Here is a 19,205-nt window from a genome sequence, read left to right on the forward strand (position 1 = left end):
TGCGTCAGATTAGAGACATAGTCAGTCAGGGTCACCAGAGGATTCATAATACAGTGGTTATTGGGCCTGTTAATCTGTAACGGTCGCGTACACACACACACAGGGGGAAGGGAAGTGACCACTGCGCTCCACCCTTCCCCCTGGCCCTGCCTACTTGCCTCACGAGTCCTAATGACAGGGGACAACTGGACGGCAATCCCTAACTTGGAGTAAGTGCAGGGATGACAGACAGACAAACAACAGGACGTGAACGGACCGAGTCAATACCAGGAAAGCTGCAAAGTACAAATGGAGCAAGCAGAGAATTGTCAGGAGAAGCCGGGGTCATAAATACCAGGAGAGCAGAGAAGTACAAGAGGAGTCCTAAGAGAGTAGTCAGGTGGGAGCCGAGGTCACAATACCAGGACGGATGCGCAGTACAGGAGGATCAGGCAAAAGGAAAGGTCAAGGAACAGGATCAGGTAAGTATTCAGCAGTCCAACAAATACCAGGAACCTAGAAATTAACAGGCAACCTGTAGCCAGCAGGCTGCCTGTATTTATAGTGGGGAGTGAGGGTCATGTGACGTGGCCAGCGTCACATGACCGACAGACCAACCAGTCGAGCACCGAGTGATCAGCTCGGCGCTCAAGGCAGACTTAGGAGCAAGGAGCCACCCAGCTAGTAAAGCCGCCCTGGGAATGAGGTCAAACACAGAACCTCATTCCAAAAGCTAAGCAACAGTTCTGCGGGCAATGGGGGACCGAGTGCACCTTCGGAACCCCGTGACACATATGCACCAAGAAATGGTGACTTGCCAGTGGATTCCTGACGACGATTATTTATGGCAAACTCGGCTAACGGTAAATATGATGACCACAACTCTTGGTTTTCAGACACAAATCATCTTAGATATGTCTCAAGGTTTTGGTTGGTACGCTCAGTCTGTCCATTCGACTGAGGATGGAAAGCTGAGGAAAAGGACAAGTGTACCCCCAAACGGGAACAAAAAGCTTTCCAAAATTTAGAATTAAAATGGGTACCCCGATCTGAAACAACATCGGAGGGGAGCCTGTGAAGCTTCACGATTTCACTGACGAATACCTGAGCAAGAGTCTTAGCATTAGGTAGTGCGGGTAACGCAATGAAGTGTACCATTTTGCTGAACCTGTCCACTACTACCAAAATAACTGTTTTACCCGCAGACAAAGGTAAGTCAGTGATAAAATCCATTGACAGATGTGTCCACGGTCTATTGGGAATGACGAGTGGTAATAGAGACCCTGCAGGACGTGTATGTGAAACTTTTGCGCGCGCACAGGTAGAACAAGAAGACACAAAATCCAATACATCCTGACGCAACCTTGGCCACCAAAAGCGACGAGACAATAGCTCCAAGGTTGCTTTACTACCCGGGTGCCCAGCAAGTGCCGAATTATGATGTTCCTTTAATAATTCGAAACGTAGGTTCAACGGTACAAACAATTTCTCTGAGGGGCAAGAGACCGGGGCGTCCCCCTGGGCCTCTAACACCTTCCCCTCCAGAACAGAGTGTACCGCAGAAACAACCACTCCTCTTTGAAGAATGGTCACCGGATCACTCACATTACCCCCTCCAGGAAAACAACGAGATAGTGCATAAGCCTTGGTATTCTTTGCCCCAGGACGATAGGTAATCACAAAGTTAAACCTGGTAAAAAAAATAGCGACCACCTAGCCTGTCTAGGGGTGAGACGCTTAGCTGATTCGAGGTACAGAAGATTTTTGTGGTCCGTAATCACAGTGACGGGGTGGACTGCCCCCTCTAAAAAGTGACGCCACTCCTCAAACGCAAGTTTAATAGCTAATAGTTCCCTATTGCCAATATCGTAGTTCTTTTCTGCTGCAGATAGTTTTTTAGAAAAGAAAGCACAAGGACGTCATTTGCCAGGAGACGGACCCTGAGACAGCACCGCCCCCACTCTCACCTCTGACGCATCGACTTCAACAATAAAAGGCTGAGAGACATCAGGTTGGACTAGTACAGGTGCTGAGGTAAACCTCTCTTTTAGAGAGGAAAAAGCAACTTTAGCGGCGTCAGACCATTTAGAAAAATCTGTCCCCTTCCTAGTCATGTCAGTAAGGGGTTTTACAATAAGTGAATAATTTTTAATGAATTTCCTATAGAAATTCGCGAAGCCCAAGAACCGTTGTAGTGCTTTGAGGTTCTCAGGAAGATCCCAATCTAAAATTGCCTGGACCTTCCTAGGATCCATACGGAAACCTGAAGCAGATAAAAAAAATAACCTAGGAATTGTATCTCCTGAACGGCGAAGACACATTTTTCAATTTTAGCATATAATTCATTCGTCCGTAGGACCTGCAGTACTTGTCTGACATGCACCTCATGTGTTTTTTGATCAGACGAATAAATTTAAATATCATCTAGGTATATTACCACAAACCTGCCGATTAGATGACTAAAAATGTCATTAACGAAATGTTGAAAGACGGCAGGAGCATTGGTCAGACCGAAATGCATAACTAGATTTTCATAATGCCCCTCAGGGGTGTTGAAAGCTGTCTTCCACTCATCCCCCTCCTTAATACGAATCAGATTGTAGGCCCCCCTAAGATCAAGTTTGGAGAACCACCTAGCACCCGCAATCTGGTTAAACAGGTCAGGAATGAGAGGAAGAGGGTATGGGTCTCGGATTTAATTCGTGAAAATCTAGGCAAGGACGCAGGCCCCCATCTTTCTTTTTAACAAAGAAAAACCCTGGAGCCACGGGTGAAGAAGAGGGTCTGATGTGTCCCTTAGCCAAGCTCTCGGAGATATAATCTTTCATGGCTTGTCTCTCTGGACCCGAAAGATTATATAACCTGGTCTTGGGTAATTTTGCGCCGGGAATAAGGTTAACCGGGAAATCATAAGGACGATGAGGTGGTAACTTCTGACAACCCTTTTCAGAAAAAACATCCTCAAAATCCGAAATAAATGTAGGTAGGGTAGTTATGGAGGCGACTAAGCAATTGCTATTTAAGCTATTTTCTCTGCACTGCTCACTCCACTCCAATATCTCCCTGGCCTGCCAATCCACCACTGGATTGTGCGCTACCAACCAAGGAAGACCCAGCACTACCGGAGTGGGAAGCCCCTCCAGAACATAACATGAAAGCATCTCGTTATGGTGGTCCCCTACCCGAAGGTGTAAATTTTGAACAATGTGGGTGAGGTTTCTCTGAGACAGGGGAGCAGAATCAATAGCGAATATGGGAATAGGTCTCTGTAGCGTACAGAGAGACAAACCCCATAGTGCGGGCAAAATGGGCATCTATCAAATTTACCCCTGCTCCACTGTCTAGAAAGAAAGAAATAGTCTCCGTCTTATCACCAAAAACAATAACCGCTGGCAACACAAATTGCGATGTACGTATGGAGGAAACGTATACCCCCCGGCTGACATCCTCCACACAGCCTGTGGTTAGTAGTTTTCCGACGGTCTTTTGTTTCTGAGGAAAGAAGGACAGACATTAATGAAATGACCCCTCTCCCCACAAAAAAAAACAAACCCCACGCCTACGGCGAGCCTCAGGAGGACGGACCCGACGAGTAGTTCCTCCTAGCTGCATAGGCTCGCGTAAGTCCGTACAGACTAACTGCTGCTTGGGAGTGGTTACCAATTGCTCCGGTTTTTTCAACCTGTCCCTAAGGCGTCTATCTATTCGGATAGAAAGGGACATAACCGCATCAAGGGAAAAGGGGGTCTCATATAATGCAAGCGCATCCTTAACCCTTTCGGATAACCCAGAGCAGAACTGACTCCTTAAAGCGGGGTCGTTCCATTGGGTATCCGTAGCCCACCTACGGAATTCAGAGCAATACTCCTCTACCGGCCGCTCTCCTTGTAAGAGTCTCCGTAATCTTGATTCAGCCAGTGCGACTCGGTCAGGGTCGTCATATATGAGACCCAAGGCCCCGAAAAACTCATCCACTGACTGAAGAGCCTGGGAATCAGTAGGTAAAGAGAACGCCCAGGACTGCGGGTCCCCCTGCAGCAGGGAAATAACAAACCCACCCGCTGTTCTTCATTACCAGAGGAGTAAGGGCGCAGTTTAAAATATAATTTACAGGCCTCACGGAATGTCAAAAACTTATCCCTTCCCCCAGAAAATCTGTCAGGGAGAGGGACCTTGGGTTCCGCAACAACCTGGTTACCAGTAGCAACCGCTGGGCTTGCGGTCAGTTGTAATTGCTGCTGTTGCTGGAGGACCGACGCCTTCAATCCTGCCACCTCCAAAGACAGGCCATGAAATTGTTTGGACAGAGCAGCAATTTGATCCATACTGGATAAGTAGGTAAAAAAAAAATTTTTTTTTTTTTTTACCTACACAAAAATAAGGGCCAGATATAATGTAATGACCGGCGTCACGCACAGGGAGGAAAAAGGGAAAGCCCTGCCCAATGGAGAGGGAAAGGTGGTGACCCCTAACTCACCTTGCGGCTGGCACCTGACTGCCCTGACGTCCCTAGACGGGTTCCTCACCCGTGCGGCGATCACATGCCTAAACCCTGGCTTTCCCTAAAATGAGCCCTAGATAGTGAACGGGCCGGTGGGATCGCTAGTCCGCACCACTGTCACTAAGAGGGAAACACCAGGGAGAGGACAGACAAAACAGACAAACACATACACCCAGGTGGGCGACCACAATAGACCACAAAGGTCCAACAGGGATCCGGAGGGTAGCGTTCTGGACCAACTACCAGAGAACGCAGCAACACAGTTCCAGAGGGTCAGAATAGATGTCCAGGCAGGAAGCTCTATATCTGGCAACCAGAGAAGTGTGAGAGAGGAATATAAGGAGGTTTGGGAGTGCTGGACAAGGAACAGCTGAGGAGAAGGAGCTACGGATCCCTGAGTGAGCCAAAAGGGTTTGCAAAGCAAACCCAGAAAGCTACCATAAGGAAAACAGCCCTATCTTAAATAGAGCGTGCAGCCAACCGCTGCGACTTCCTGACCCCGGGTATAACGGAGTCAGGCGTGGTTCTTGACACCCTCGTGACATATGCACAGTCTTGTTTTTTTTTCTGCCGACCGTCCCTCCAGTCGGTAGTTGAATGTTTTAGAGCCTTGGGTCTTATTTATAAAGACCCGGATCGGATCTCTCAGGCAGAGACCAAGTTATGACGTTTACGGCAGGGAGAACGCTCTGCGGAGATCTATTGCTCTGAATTTAGTAGATGAGCTACGGATACGGAGTGTAATGATCTTGCTCTCCGAAGCCAGTTCTGCAGGACACGTTGGCCTTTCATGAAAAACCTGAATCATTGGAAGCAGCCATGTCCCTTGCTGTACGTCTGGATAGACGCCTGAGGGGGAGATCTAAGGGTCTTCATCCTCAGGACGTACTGCCAAATAAGTTAGCGGCTTCCTTTGACACTTATGGTAAAGAGACATCTGTGGTTACGTCTTGTGAGGAGCCTATGCAGTTGGGGGGAGCTACTCCTGGGACTGCTGGTAAGAGCTCTGGTCATATGAAGGGAGTCTGTTTTTGTTGTGGAAAGAAAGGACATTTCGTGAATATTTGTCCGTACATTCATTGTCAAGGTGCAAACAAAAAAAATCAGCTTAATCCCCAAATTACTATTGGTGGTGTGGGTGGGGAGCAAAAAAACTTACTTTTGTCATTTACTGGTAGTACCCCATTTCTCCTGTCTGCCGAGGTGGCGCTAGAGTCCAAAACTGTGTAAATCAAGGTATTTATCGACAGTGGGGCTGGGGTTAACCTAATTGATGGACAGTTTGTTCATATTCATGGGTTGACTACTAGTGCATTAGAGAGAAGCATTTCTGTCTTTGCAATTGAGTCTGCACCTCTTACCCAAAAATGCCTGTAGCAGGTGGTAAATGACATCCATGGGGGATTTCCATCAGGAATCGGTCTCGTGTTATGTGTTGGAGGGTATGCCTGCTCTGATGGTTTTGGGCTTACCATGGTTAAGCAAACAAAACCCTACCATCGACTGGCAAGCGAGACAGATTCTCGATTTGAGTGATTTTTGCATGGACAACAATCTTAATGCGGCTTTTTCTGTGGTCACCACTAAAACTACCCTCGTTGATTTCCAAATTTTCTGATGTGTTTTCCGAGAGTGGTAACCAGGAGTTACCCCCGCATCGGGAGTATGATTGTCCCGTCAATTTTATTCCAGGAGCTAAACTGCCCAAATCTTGGTTGTATAATTGTCACCGCCACTTCTGTGAGAACGTCTGACAGACGTCCTTTTCTACCTCTTGCATGATGTTCTTTGTTTTGGTTTCACTTTGTCATCTCATTTCCTTCTCCCAGGTGTCACCTATTTAGACTAATCCTCTTTCCTTTATATTCCCTCCCATACTGCCTCACTTTGCGGTTTATACTACTTCCTATATTGAAGTGTTCACTGCTGGAGACTTTGGTTGCTGCTTGTTCAGATAAGACCTTTCATGTATTGTTTCCTTGCTGGCTTGATTCTAGGTGACCCTGACTCCCTCTGTATTAAGTGCAGGGAGCCGTTGGTCGTGTCTCCTCACTATTATAGGGTTTTCAGGTGTCACACAGTCTAGGTACGAGGGCATGCAATCGTCTACCTCTGAGACCCTTGTATATGCTTAGCAGTCAGGGTGAGCTCTTAGGGTTTTATAGGGGTCACCTTTATGCTCCTTAGTTTGGGATCAAGCCAGTCGGATGTTTATCCATAACTTCCAGCTATCTGCAACATCATCCGTGACATTATAAACCGCCATTACCGTCTTAAGCATGGATCCGGTTTCAGCCTTGATTGCATGCAAGGTCTTTCACTGGAGGTAGCAGATCTCCGTAAAACTGTGTCTCAGTTTCAGGTGACCGGTTCTGCTTGCGTTCATGGAGTTTGTTCCGAGCCTAAGATCTCGCTTCCAGATACGTTCTCCGGGGGTAGTGAGAATTTTCGCCTACATTTTCGCCTACTTCCCCATTCTTCTGGTGATGAGGAGCAGAGGGTGGGGATCATCATCTCGCTGCTCAGGGATAACGATCAGTCTTGGGCCTCCTAGCTGCCGGTGGGGGCACGGCCCCTCCGATCGGTGGATGAATTTTTTGTAGCCCTGGGGCAGATATATGATGACCCAGATCGTATTGCGCTGGCTGAATCTAAACTGCGTCTTTTATGCCAGGGTAAACAGTCCGCAGAGATATATTGTTCTGAATTTCGGAGATGGGCAGCTGATACTGGTTTGAACGATGCTGCACTCTGAAGTCAATTTTGCCATGGTCTTTCGGAGGAATTGAAAGATGCATTTGCTTTTCATGAGAGACCTGCCTCGTTGGAGTCTGCCATGTCTCTAGCTGTTCGTATTGACAGGCGTCTTAGAGAGCGAGGAGAGACCACTCCTTCCTGTCATATTCAGTCCAAGAACAGTGGGGCGGTCTCATTCAGTGCACAGGGGCCTCAGTCTCTTTCAATCCCCTCTGAGCAGGAGGCCATGCAGCTGGGTTTCCTTGCCTCTGATAGTAGAGGATTCAGCTCTCAGAGGAGGGTTTGTTTCTGTTGTGGGGGTATAAATCATTTGGCTAATGTTTGCCCCTCTAGGAGATTAAGGGAGTTTTCTGAGGGTAATAAAGAAGCAAAAAGAAAAAAAACCTTCTAAAAACTTTCCATTTGCTACTATTGGCAAGGTTGATGCGGAAATTGAAGTTTGCAGTTTGCTTGTAGTTCCCGTTTTCTCCTACCTGCCAGGGTGGCGCTAGATAGCAAGAACATTGTTTGTGAGATTTTTGTAGATAGTGGAGCAGCTGTCAATCTCATTGATAATCAATTTGCTATAACACATGGTTTCCAGGTATGCACTTTGGAAAAGGATATACCTGTTTTTGCTATCGATTCCGCTCCACTTTCTCAAAAATCGTTAAAGGGCATAGTTCACAATATCCGTTTGACTGTGGGTGATGCTCATGTTGAGGATATGTCATGTTTCGTCCTAAGCGGATTACCTACTCCTCTAGTGTTGGGGCTACCCTGGCTCACTAAACATAACCCCACCATTGATTGGCAAGCAAGGCAAATAAATGGTTGGAGTGACTTTTGCAGAGAGAATTGCCTCACGGCGTCTCTTTCAGAGGTTTCTACCAAGACTGTACCATCTTTTCTCTCAGAATTTTCAGATGTGTTTTCCGAGAGTGGTGTCCAGGAGCTGCCCCCTCACCGGGAGTACGATTGCCCTATTTATCTCATCCCAGGCGCCAAGCTGCCAAAATCACGTTTATACAATCTCTCCCAACCTGAAAGAGTCACTATGCGTACTTATATCTCTGAGAGCCTGAGAAAGGGACACATCCAACCCTCGAAGTCACCTGTTGCCGCTGTTTTTTTTTTTTGTTAAGAAAAAAGATGTTTTTTTAAGACCTTGTCTGGATTTCAGGGAGCTGAACTGTATCACAATTCGTGACCCATATCCGCTTCCTCTGATCCCGGACCTTTTTACCAGATTGTTGGGGCTAAGGTTTTTTCTAAGTTGGATTTTAAGAGGGGCAAACAACCTAGTCAGGGTCAGGGAAGGGGACGAATGGAATACCCCTGAGGGTCATTTTGAGAATTTGGTTATGCCCTTTGGTTTGATGATTGCTCCGGCCGTCTTCCAACATTTTGTGAACAGCCTTTTTTATCATTTAATGGGGAAATGTGTACTGGTGTATCTAGATGACATTTTGATTTTTTCTCCTGATTTCAAAACTCATAGGGACCACCTACGTCAGGTCTTGCTCATTCTGTGGGAGAATAAATTGTACGCTAAACTGGAAAAATGTGTGTTTGCGGTTCCGGAGATTCAATTTCTTGGTTTTCTTCTCTCCGCTTCTGGTTTTCGCATGGACCCTGAGAAGGTCTGCTCTGTGCTTGATTAGGAGCTTCCTGAGAGTCAGAAGGCGCTGATGCAGTTTTTGGGTTTTGCCAATTATTACAGAAAGTTCATTTTGAATTATTCCTCTGTTGTTAAGCCACTCACTGATATGACTAAAAAGGGGGTCGATTTTTCCTCCTGGTCGGTAGATGCGCTTAAGGCCTTTTCTAGTATCAAAGACAGTTTTGCTTCCGCACCCATTTTGGTACAACCTGATGTCTCTCTACCTTTTATTGTTGAGGTGGACGCTTCTGAGGTGGGTGTGGGTGCGGTCTTATCTCAGGATCCCTCTCCTGCCAAATGGCGACCGTGTGCCTTTTTCTCAGGGAAACTCTCCTCCACAGAGATAAATTACGATGTGGGAGATAGGGAGTTGTTGGCCATCAAATTAGCTTTTGAGGAATGGTGCCATTGGCTAGAGGGAGCCAGACACCCTATTACCCTGTTTACCGACCATAAGAATCTGGCCTACTTGGAATCAGCCAAGCGTCTGAACACGAGACAGGCCAGATGGTCTTTATTATTTTCTAGGTTTAATTTTGTTGTCACGTTCCGCCCTGGGGTTAAAAATGTGAAGGCGGATGCCCTGTCACGTTGTTTTCCGGGAGGGGGGAACTTTGAAGACCCGGGTTCCATTTTGGCTGAAGGGGTGGTCGTCTCTGCTCTTTATCCTGATTTGGAGGCAGAGGTTCAGGCAGCCCAGGCAGAGGCTCCTGATCTTTGTCCTCCTTGGAGGTTGTTTGTGCCTCTCGCTTTACGACACAAGGTTTGCTCGTGCCAAGGTCCCTCATTCACGGCCATCGGGTTCTCTACTCCCGTTACCCATTCCTTCCCGTCCTTGGACGCATCTGTCCATGGACTTCATTACGGACCTACCTCGTTCCTCGGGGAAGACTGTGATTCTGGTGGTAGTGGACCGTTTTAGCAAAATGGCGCATTTCATTCCCTTTCCTGGGTTACCCAATGCTAAGACGTTGGCGCAAGCGTTTGTTGATCACATTGTTGAATTGCATGCCATTCCTTCAGATAATTGTTTCTGATAGGGGCACGCCATTTGTTTCCAGACTCAGTCGAATGGTCAGACCGAACGCGTCAATCAGAATCTGGAGACATATCTGCGCTGTTTTGTGGTGGAGAATCAGGAAGATTGGTATTCTTTTTTGTCTCTTGCTGAGTTTGCTTTAAATAACCGTCGCCAGGAGTCCTCTGATAAGTCACCATTTTTTGGTGCATATGGGTTTCATCCACAGCTTGGGACATTCTCTGGAGAGGGGTCTTCTGGTTTACCTGATGAGGAGAGATTTTCCTAGTCTTTGTCATTTATTTGGAAAAAGATTCAGGGTAATCTGAAGAGGATGAGTGAGAGATATAAGCGTGTGGCGGATAAGAGACGTGTGCCTGGTCCGGACCTGAATGTGGGTGATCTGGTGTGGTTGTCTACAAAGAATATCAAACTGAAGGTTCCCTGCTGGAAGTTGGGTCCTAAGTTTATTGGGCCTTCCAAGATCTTGTCCGTCATCAATCCTGTTGCCTTCCGTCTTGATCTTCCTCAGACTTGGAAGATCCATAATGTTTTTCATAGGTCCCTATTAAAACCTTATGTCTAACCCACTGTACCCTCCTCTTTGCCTCCTCCTCCGATTTATGTTGATGGTAATCTTGAATTCCAGGTCTCTAGGATTGTGGATTTTCGCATTATCCGTGGTACTCTCCAATACCTTGTTCATTGGGAGGGTTATGGTCCTGAGGAGAGGATGTGGGTCCCAGTGGCGGACATTAAGGCCACTCATCTCATCAAGGCTTTCCATAGGTCTTTTCCTGAGAAGGTGGGTTCTGAGTGTCCGGAGTCCACCCGTAGAGGAGGGGGTACTGTCACCGCCACTTCTGTGAGAAGGTCTGACAGACGTCCTTTTCTTCCTCTTGCATGATGTTCTTTGTTTTGGTTTCACTTTGTCATCTCATTTCCTTCACCCAGGTGTCACCTATTTAGACTAATCCTCTTTCCTTTATATTCTCTCCCATACTGCCTCACTTTGCGGTTTATACTACTTCCTGGATTGAAGTGTTCACTGCTGGAGACTTTGGTTGCTGCTTGTTCAGATAAGTCCTTTCATGTATTGTGTTTCCTTGCTGGCTTGATTCTAGGTGACCCTGACTCCCTCCGTATTAAGTGCAGGGAGCCGGTGGTCGTGTACCCTCACTATTATAGGGTTTTCAGGTGTCACACAGTCTAGGTACGAGGGCATGCAATCGTCTACCTCTGAGACCCTTGTATGTGCTTAGCAGTCAGGGTGAGCTCTTAGGGTTTTATAGGGGTCACCTTTATGCTCCTTAGTTTGGGATCAAGCCAGTCCGATGTTTATCCATAACTTCCAGCTATCTGCAACATTATCCGTGACAATACTCTTTTGGAGCCCGAAAGATAGGCTATGCGAGAGTATATCACCGAGAGCTTGGCGAAAAAAAAAAAAAAAAAGATGGTACCTTAGACCATATCTGGACTTCCATGAGCTCAACCGTATTTCCGTCCGTGATCCTTACCCCCTTCCTTTGATTCAGAGTCATATTGTCGGTGTTCTCTAAATTGGATCTGAGGGTGGCATATAATCTGGTAAGGATCAAGGAGGGGGATAAGTGGAAGACCGCAATTTAATACCCCTGAGGGTCATTTTGAAAACCTAGTTATGCCCTTTGGGTTAAACAACGCTTCAGCGTTTTTTTAACACTTTATCAATGACATCTTTCATCATCTGGTGGGGAGATTTGTTGTTGTATATCTGGATGGCATACTAATTTATTCTCCAGACATAGAGACTCATAAGGATCATGCAAGACAGGTGTTACAGATCCTAAGAGAGAATAAATTGTATGCGAGAATGGAAAAATATGTTTTTGCTATTCAGGAAGTGCAATCACTGGGTTACCTGCTCTCACTCTCAGGTTTTCGTATGGATCCCGAGAAAGTCTGTGCCGTGTTGGACTGTGATCGACCCGAAAATCTGAAAGCGCTTATGTGTTTTTTGGGATTAGCCAATTACTACTGTAAATTCATCTTGAACTATTCAACTGTGGTTAAACCTTTAACAGACATGACTAGGAAGGGGGTCGATTTCTCTGTTTGGTCTGAGGTGACATTACAAGCCTTTTCTGCTGTGAAGGAATGTTTTGCTTCAGACTCCATTATGGTGCAACCGGACGTGTCTCAGCCATTCATTGTAGAGGTTAACGTATCCAATGTAGGGGTGGGAGCAGTTTTGTCACAAGGTCTTTCACCTAGTAAATGGCACCCATGTGATTTTTTTCTCCAAAAAAAATTAAATTGCTGAGAGAAATTATGACGTGGGTAATAGGGAATTGCTGGCCATTAAGTTGGCTTTTTAAGAATGGTGCCATTGGTTGGAAGGAGCAATTTATTCTATTACGGTAATTACTGATCACAAAAATCTGGCTTACCTTGATTCGGCTAAATGACTGAATCCAATGCAGGCCAGATGGTCGCTGTTTTTCACCAGATTTAACTTCATTGTCACCTACCGCCTTAAGAACATCAAGGCGGATGCTTTGTCATGCAGCTTTCCTGGGGGGGGGGGGGGGGGGTGATTCTAAAGATCCTAGTCCTATTTTGTCTGAAGGGGTAGTCATATCTGCCCTATATCCTGATCTTGAGGCTAAGGTGTTGGAGGCCCAAAAGGATGCTCCGGACTCTTGTCCTCAAAATTGTTTGTTCCTTCAGACTTACGTCATAAGGTATTTGAGGAACATCACTGTACTGTCTTGGCTGGACACCCTGGGAGTAGATCCACTGTCGATCTCATCTTTTGCAGATTTTGGTGGCCGGGGCTGCGTAAGTGTGTTGAGGACTATGTGTTAGCCTGCTGTACCTGTGCTCGGGCTAAGGTGACACATACTAGGCATTCAGGATCTCTTCTTCCGGTACACATCCCGTCCAGACCTTGGACGCATTTGTTCATGGACTTTAAACGTTATCCTGGTGGTAGTTGATTGGTTTAGCAAAATGGCACATTTTATAGCATTGCCCGCTCTACCTAATGCCAAGACTCTTGCACAGGTGTTTGTCGATAACATCATGAAACTACATGGCATTTCCTCTGATGTGGTGTCTGATCGGGTGACTCAGTTTGTTTCCAAATTCTGGAAAGTGTTCTGTACTCGACTGGGGATACAATTGTCCTTTTCTTCGGCTTTTCATCCTCAGTCGAACGGACAGACGGAGCACACCAATCAGAATCTGGAGACTTACTTGAGATGTTTCGTTTTGGAGAACCAGGAGGAGTGGTCTTCATTCTTGTCGTTAGTTGAGTTTGCCATTAATAACCGTAGACAGGAGTCCACTGATAAGTTGCCGTTTTTTGGTGCATATGGATTCCATCCACAGTTTGGCACATTCTGGTTCTCAAACTTCCTGAGAAGGAACAATTTTTCTCTTCTTTGTCTTCGATTTGACGGAAAATTCAAAATAACCTGAAAAAAGATGGGCAACAGGTATAAGCGTGTGGCTGACAGGAGACGTATGAATGGTCTGGACCTGAGAGTGGGTGATTCTTTGTGGCTGTCCACAAGAAACATTAACCTTAAGGTACCTTCTTGGAAGTTGGGCCCAAGATGTATTGGTCCATATAAGATCACTGCCATTGTTTACCCTGTAGCCTTCCGTCTTGAACTTCCTCAGGCTTTGAAAATTCATAATGTATATTGTGGCAATGTGAACATTGAGGTGTTTCCCCAGGTTCCAGTCCGGGACTTGAGGCATGCTCATGTCCAGGGATCCTATTTAATCCTGCTACTGGATCTTGGGTGTGTCTCACTCTGGAGTGTCTTGTGAAGCAGAGTCCTGGTGAGGCTCTGTGTGAGTGGTCTCAGCCGGGTGGGTATCTCGTCCACTGGAAGGGTTACAGACCAGGGGAGAGGATGTGGGTTCCAGCGGCTGATGTTAATGCGAATCATCTGGTGAAGGCCTTTCACAGAGCCCATCCTGATAAGGTCGGTCCTGGGTGCCCGGAGGTCACCTGTAGAAGGGGGACTACTGTCACAGTCCCTCAGGTGACTAATGTCAGGAAATTAAGGAGATTGGTGGAGCGTGGAGGAATCTAACAGCCTCCTTGATTTCTATTGATTCAGTATTAATAGGGTTAATGATCACTTCCCTTTTCTCAGCTGTTGCTCAGTGCTCATCACTTCTACCCTTTATAGTCTCACCCACCCTTCTGACTATGCGGTTGATAGCTTCATTTGGGTTTGGCTGAGCTGGTGTGAGATCCTCTCTGGTGTTCCTGTTCTTCCATATCTACAGAAGTTAAGGCTCGCGTTTGTATTTGTTATATTCCCTGTTGTTGTATCTGGGCCTGAGACAGAGACTTCCATTCATCTATCTGGGGAGGAATGGGTTGTCTCTGGCCTATACTTATTCTAGGGCCTTATAGGGAAATCAGGGCCTAGGTATCCTGCTTATGAATGTTCCTACCTTCAAGGTCTATTCATATCGATAGGTAGTCAGGGCCCAGATTAGGGTTATCAAGGAGGTGACCTGTTTCTTCTCTAGTTTCCAGACCCAGTTACTGTTCCCCTTCCCTCCTGTGTTCAGTGCGGAGTTTCCAACCCACACTGATCGTGACAACCACGAGGAGGAGTAGATCCAGGCAACAGATCAAAGGGGAAATCGTATGGACGATGGGGAGGAAGAGTCTCTGCTCCTTCTTTATTGAAGACATATGAAAACAGATTGTATACGGTAGGTAGGCCTTCTAAATTTGCAGGTGGTTGGGAGTGAACTTTTGGCTGTACAGAGGTCAGGCACTTGCCCTGGCACAACTGTTCCCAGCGGATTATCTCTCCTGATTTCCAATCCAGGATGGGTTCATGGACTCAGAGCCAGGGCAGCCCCAACATGACAGGACGAGACAGTTCCAGAAGTACATACAGCGAAATCTCCGAATGTAGAACTCCAACTTGAAGATCCAGAGGCTCAGTGTCATATAACACAGATTCGGATAGGGCTTTGCAGTTGACCGACGTCACAACCAAGGGATTCTTGAGAAGTCTAACTGGGATTTGATACTGATCCACCACAGCCTGGTGCAGGAATCGGGAATCCTCTGCATGACTTGGGATCTCCATTGTAGTGAGGAGATGGAGACAAACATAGACCAGAATTAGGATGAGCAGTAATAGTCACAGGAATAGTGGCAGATGAGACCATAGGAGTTTGTGGAGGTTGAATAGCCGCAGAAAAGGAATCCAGATGAGCAGTCACATGCTGAAGATAAGATGTTACTTGCTTTTGAATGGTACACTGTTGTTGCAGTTCACATAGGACTTTGGCCATGTCAGGTTATGAGTCAATAGAAGCCATGGCCTGAGCGCACTGTTACAACCAGTGGGTGGGACCCTTTGGTCAAACCAGAGATATTGTGGCTTCTCTGTGTCAACCTAGGGATGGCAGCCACTATCCCCTAGGGAAGTGGTGGCGAACCTATGGCACGGGTGCCAGAAGCAGCACTCTGAGCCCTCTCTGTGGGCACCCGCCCCTGGAAAAAGTCTACAGTGTACCAATATGCCTTAGACTTCTCCTGGCATTCATCAGCACAGGGCGCACTATGAACAGCACAGGCAGGGCACTGAATGTAGGCAGGCTATTATAGATAAGTGATAAAGTACATGGAATATATACTATAGGACTGTAGTATTCTGGTTAAATTGCCATGTTGGCACTTTACAATAAATAAGAGGGTTTTGGGTTGCAGTTTGGGCACTCGGTCTCTAAAAGGTTTGACATCACTGCCCTAGGGTGTTATTCAGCACTCTCCCAGGAGAGAAGACAGAACTCAGCAAGAGAGAAACTGAACCACTACCTACAGGATTAGTAAACATGGCTGACAGCTGACTCACTGAGTCAGACAACAGGTAACACTCAAATAGCTCAAGTTGTGGTTAGAACCGCAGTTAGTGTGAACTGAGTCCAATAGCAGACACGTGGTGAGAAGTGGTATTCTGCAGAGAGGACTGGTGTAATGGTAGCAGATGATAATGATGATGGCTGTCAGAGACAGAAGCTGAAGCGTGGTCAGAGACAAGCCAGAGATCAGAAGCCGGTACCAGGTAGGAGTGCGGTGCAGAGGATCAGACAGGTTCACGGTCAGACAGGTCCGGTATTTGATGCAGGCAGCAGGCAAACAGAATGGTCAAGCAGGCTGGGTCAAACACAGACGATCAGAACAGAACACATTCACTATTATTGGTAGTTTCTCAATGCTCAGGTAACTGCTATTTATACTTGTAACCCCACCCAGGGGCTGTGCTGGGAGGCAGGAAGCACGCACCCCTGGAATCATAAATGACAGGAAGCTGCGGGCGCGCACCCCTATGGAACACTAGCATGGGATGGAGCACAGAGGCAGCATGGCCGAAGGATTCGTCTGGTAGGCACGCGCCTGCCCTATCTGGCGGAGACAGCAACGGGCAGCGAGGCAGGAGATGCTGGGATATGACAGGTGAGACAGAGGGAGGTATGGCAAAAGGCCCAGGCCTAACAACTGTATGAGGTCAGATCAACGGTCCACAGACATAGAAACAGGCGAACACAGACATCCCAACCTGCAAAAACTCATTTCAGGGAGGTTTTCATATTTTTTTTTTTTACAAACTTTTTATTACATTTTCCAAACATATGAAGTATCTGCACACTTTGCTCTATGGTGTGGAGGACCGGGCTCATTACCCTGCCCCAAATTAGCATATTTATATATATGATTAAAGCATCCAGGGGGTGTGAATTTAACACTGGGGTAAATAATATAATTAAAATGGAGGGTTAAATGTGTAAATGTATTTTCAAAAAAATGCATCTCTCTCAATAGTTATATAACTACTGAATGAGAACAGAAGGGATGCCTTTAACATATAGATCTCCTTGAGAAGCCAATTTGACCCTAAAGGGTTAATTCAACCTGTAATCTAAACTATGTGTCCTGTCACTTCTCTTATCTCTCTGCTCTGCTATCAGTAAACCTCACATGCGGGTGTCAGGGAGCCGCTATCTAATAGCGGGAGACTCCCTGAACCTCTGGGAGAGTTGAGATCCCTGCGAACATAAAGGGCCCATGTCACACACATCTGAGTTCTTGGAGCGCCAATAAAAACATGACACCCTGCACATTACATAACACACATAAAACATTATAGAAATATAAGTGGTTCCTCTCCACACATTTACTACCTCAATTTATACATTCCCTTTTTCCTTGCTATTAATATGACTTATTGTTAGTATGCACGCATGCTTTACTTGCCTTCATACAAGTACCTAACTTTCCTGTAACTCAACAACGCATTCACACACAGCTATTCATAGCCACAACCAGAGCTGCACCGAGAGAGAAAGAAACATCTTATTAACTTAAAGAGGTTGTCCGGTCCCAAAATCAAAATTTGTTTTATGTGCTGCTAACACCCCTCACCTTCCATACATATGCCCCCAATACCTGTTTCCATGTCCGAGCTTTCCTTCTTCCCCTGGAAGACATCACATTATCCTGGCAGATCTGGTTACTTTCTCCCCTTCTTGTTTTGCTGAATACATAACTTTATTGATACACAATCCTGGCTGCACTGCACAGAGATGAGTCACAGGCTGTACTACAATTACATTGGACCCACTCGCACGTGTTGAGACTCAAACACTATATTTTCAATTGGTCATAGACCACTAATTGTCTCTAGGTTGACACGTGCTCTGGGTTAGCAGTATTAAAATTTAACATTTATTATGTACCCATAAAATAATATTAGAACTCACACATTAAAATTATCAGTGGTGCCTGTCTTATTGCACAATTCTGAGGTGTAATTGTACTGATTGGCTACTAGGGGGCGCTGGAGCTCTGTTCTCTAATAATATCTGTGATCTAATTTTCCTAGTGGTCACAGTTATTTGTGTTGCGCACTGTTCATTCCACAGTGCGCTCCTTTACCTAAGAGCGTCCTCCCTAGGCACTAAGTACTGCTATACGTATCAAACGCTTTGGCTCGACATGGCACTTCACTGCCTAAAATCACATGTACAACACTCTGCCCCCCGACATGTTTCGCCAAGCTCCCTTGGCGTCTTCAGGGGAATGGGCAGTGTTTGTATTGGGGGCGGGACTGGGCTTATAAAACCTCCCAGCATTAGTCATGACTGCATGGACCAATAAACATCTCTTTTACATCTCACCATATTCTCCCGACCAATCGGTACTGGCATTACGTGGGATGTCCTATTATAAGACCTTCCCACCTCTTTTTCTACAAACCGGCAGTCAGCTGCGCGAACCGTCCGTGCGCATAGACTTGGTAGTGATCTTGAGTTCTTCCTCAATGCGCATGCCCAGGCACTCTAATGAAATTATCATTCTTATTTTCTTAGTTATGCGCCTGCGTCTAGACTTGTGCTGATAGTGCTTACCATATATTCTTTCAGTATATTCAAGGACTTTATAATCGTCCGTCTTACTTCCGGGTCTCGGTGCGCATGCGCCCAGACTTAGTGCCGATCGTAGAACTGCCTGTTCACTGGGCATGCTCAGACACTTGGTCTTGCGTTCAAAATAATTTCAGTGGGTCTGGTTTGCATCGCTTAGGTACAGTTTGCTCTCTAATTACTCATTTCATATATAGATTATGCCTACTGTTAGGCTGTTACACCTACTTATTCCAGGACTACCTCTCTACTTCTAATATTCGGCACCTTACATGGAGATATTTACTAGTCTAGTAGATAGTGATTTATTAGACAAATATATTTTTGCTATGTGATGCTCCCTGTATTTTTAGTATTATCTGTGTACCTGCTTAAGCACAGAAGGGAACAGGTGGGGGAGGGGGGATTCCTATTCTAATCTAACACCTTCCGATCTGTATAATTTTGAATATTTAATGATATATGATTTTATAAGTTTATGCCTGGTTTACAGTTAGGTATTAATATCTGCTGGACTTTCATGTGGAATTATTAGATGTTCCTCTTGTGCTGATCTTAGCACTGATTTTCCTATTAGATCCACTGTTCCATTAGTAGCTGATTAGCCTATAGTATAAAGTCATTGATCCACCAGTCTTCAATATACTGTTATATTTGTGCTCGCTAACCCTAAGTGTGTAAACTTTATATAACTAATTATGCTTATAAATTCCTGAGCGAGAATACAGGATGTCCACCTTCTAATCCCTAATTTTTCCCAATGTGGTTAATCGATCCTGCAACTATTAAATTTATTATTATTATGTTTTTTATTTTTATTTTTTTTATTATATTTTTATATTTTTATTTTTATT

General features: G+C 45.8%; 1 protein-coding gene across 1 annotated transcript in view; it reads left to right on the forward strand.

The window, feature by feature from the left end:
• LOC121003532 (oocyte zinc finger protein XlCOF7.1-like) overlaps positions 1–19,205 on the forward strand; it is a 98,770-nt gene that overhangs the window by 28,082 nt on the left and 51,483 nt on the right. The window lies entirely within an intron of this gene.

Source organism: Bufo bufo, chromosome 6 (genome assembly GCF_905171765.1).
Source record: "Bufo bufo chromosome 6, aBufBuf1.1, whole genome shotgun sequence".
NCBI classification, from domain to species: domain Eukaryota; kingdom Metazoa; phylum Chordata; class Amphibia; order Anura; family Bufonidae; genus Bufo; species Bufo bufo.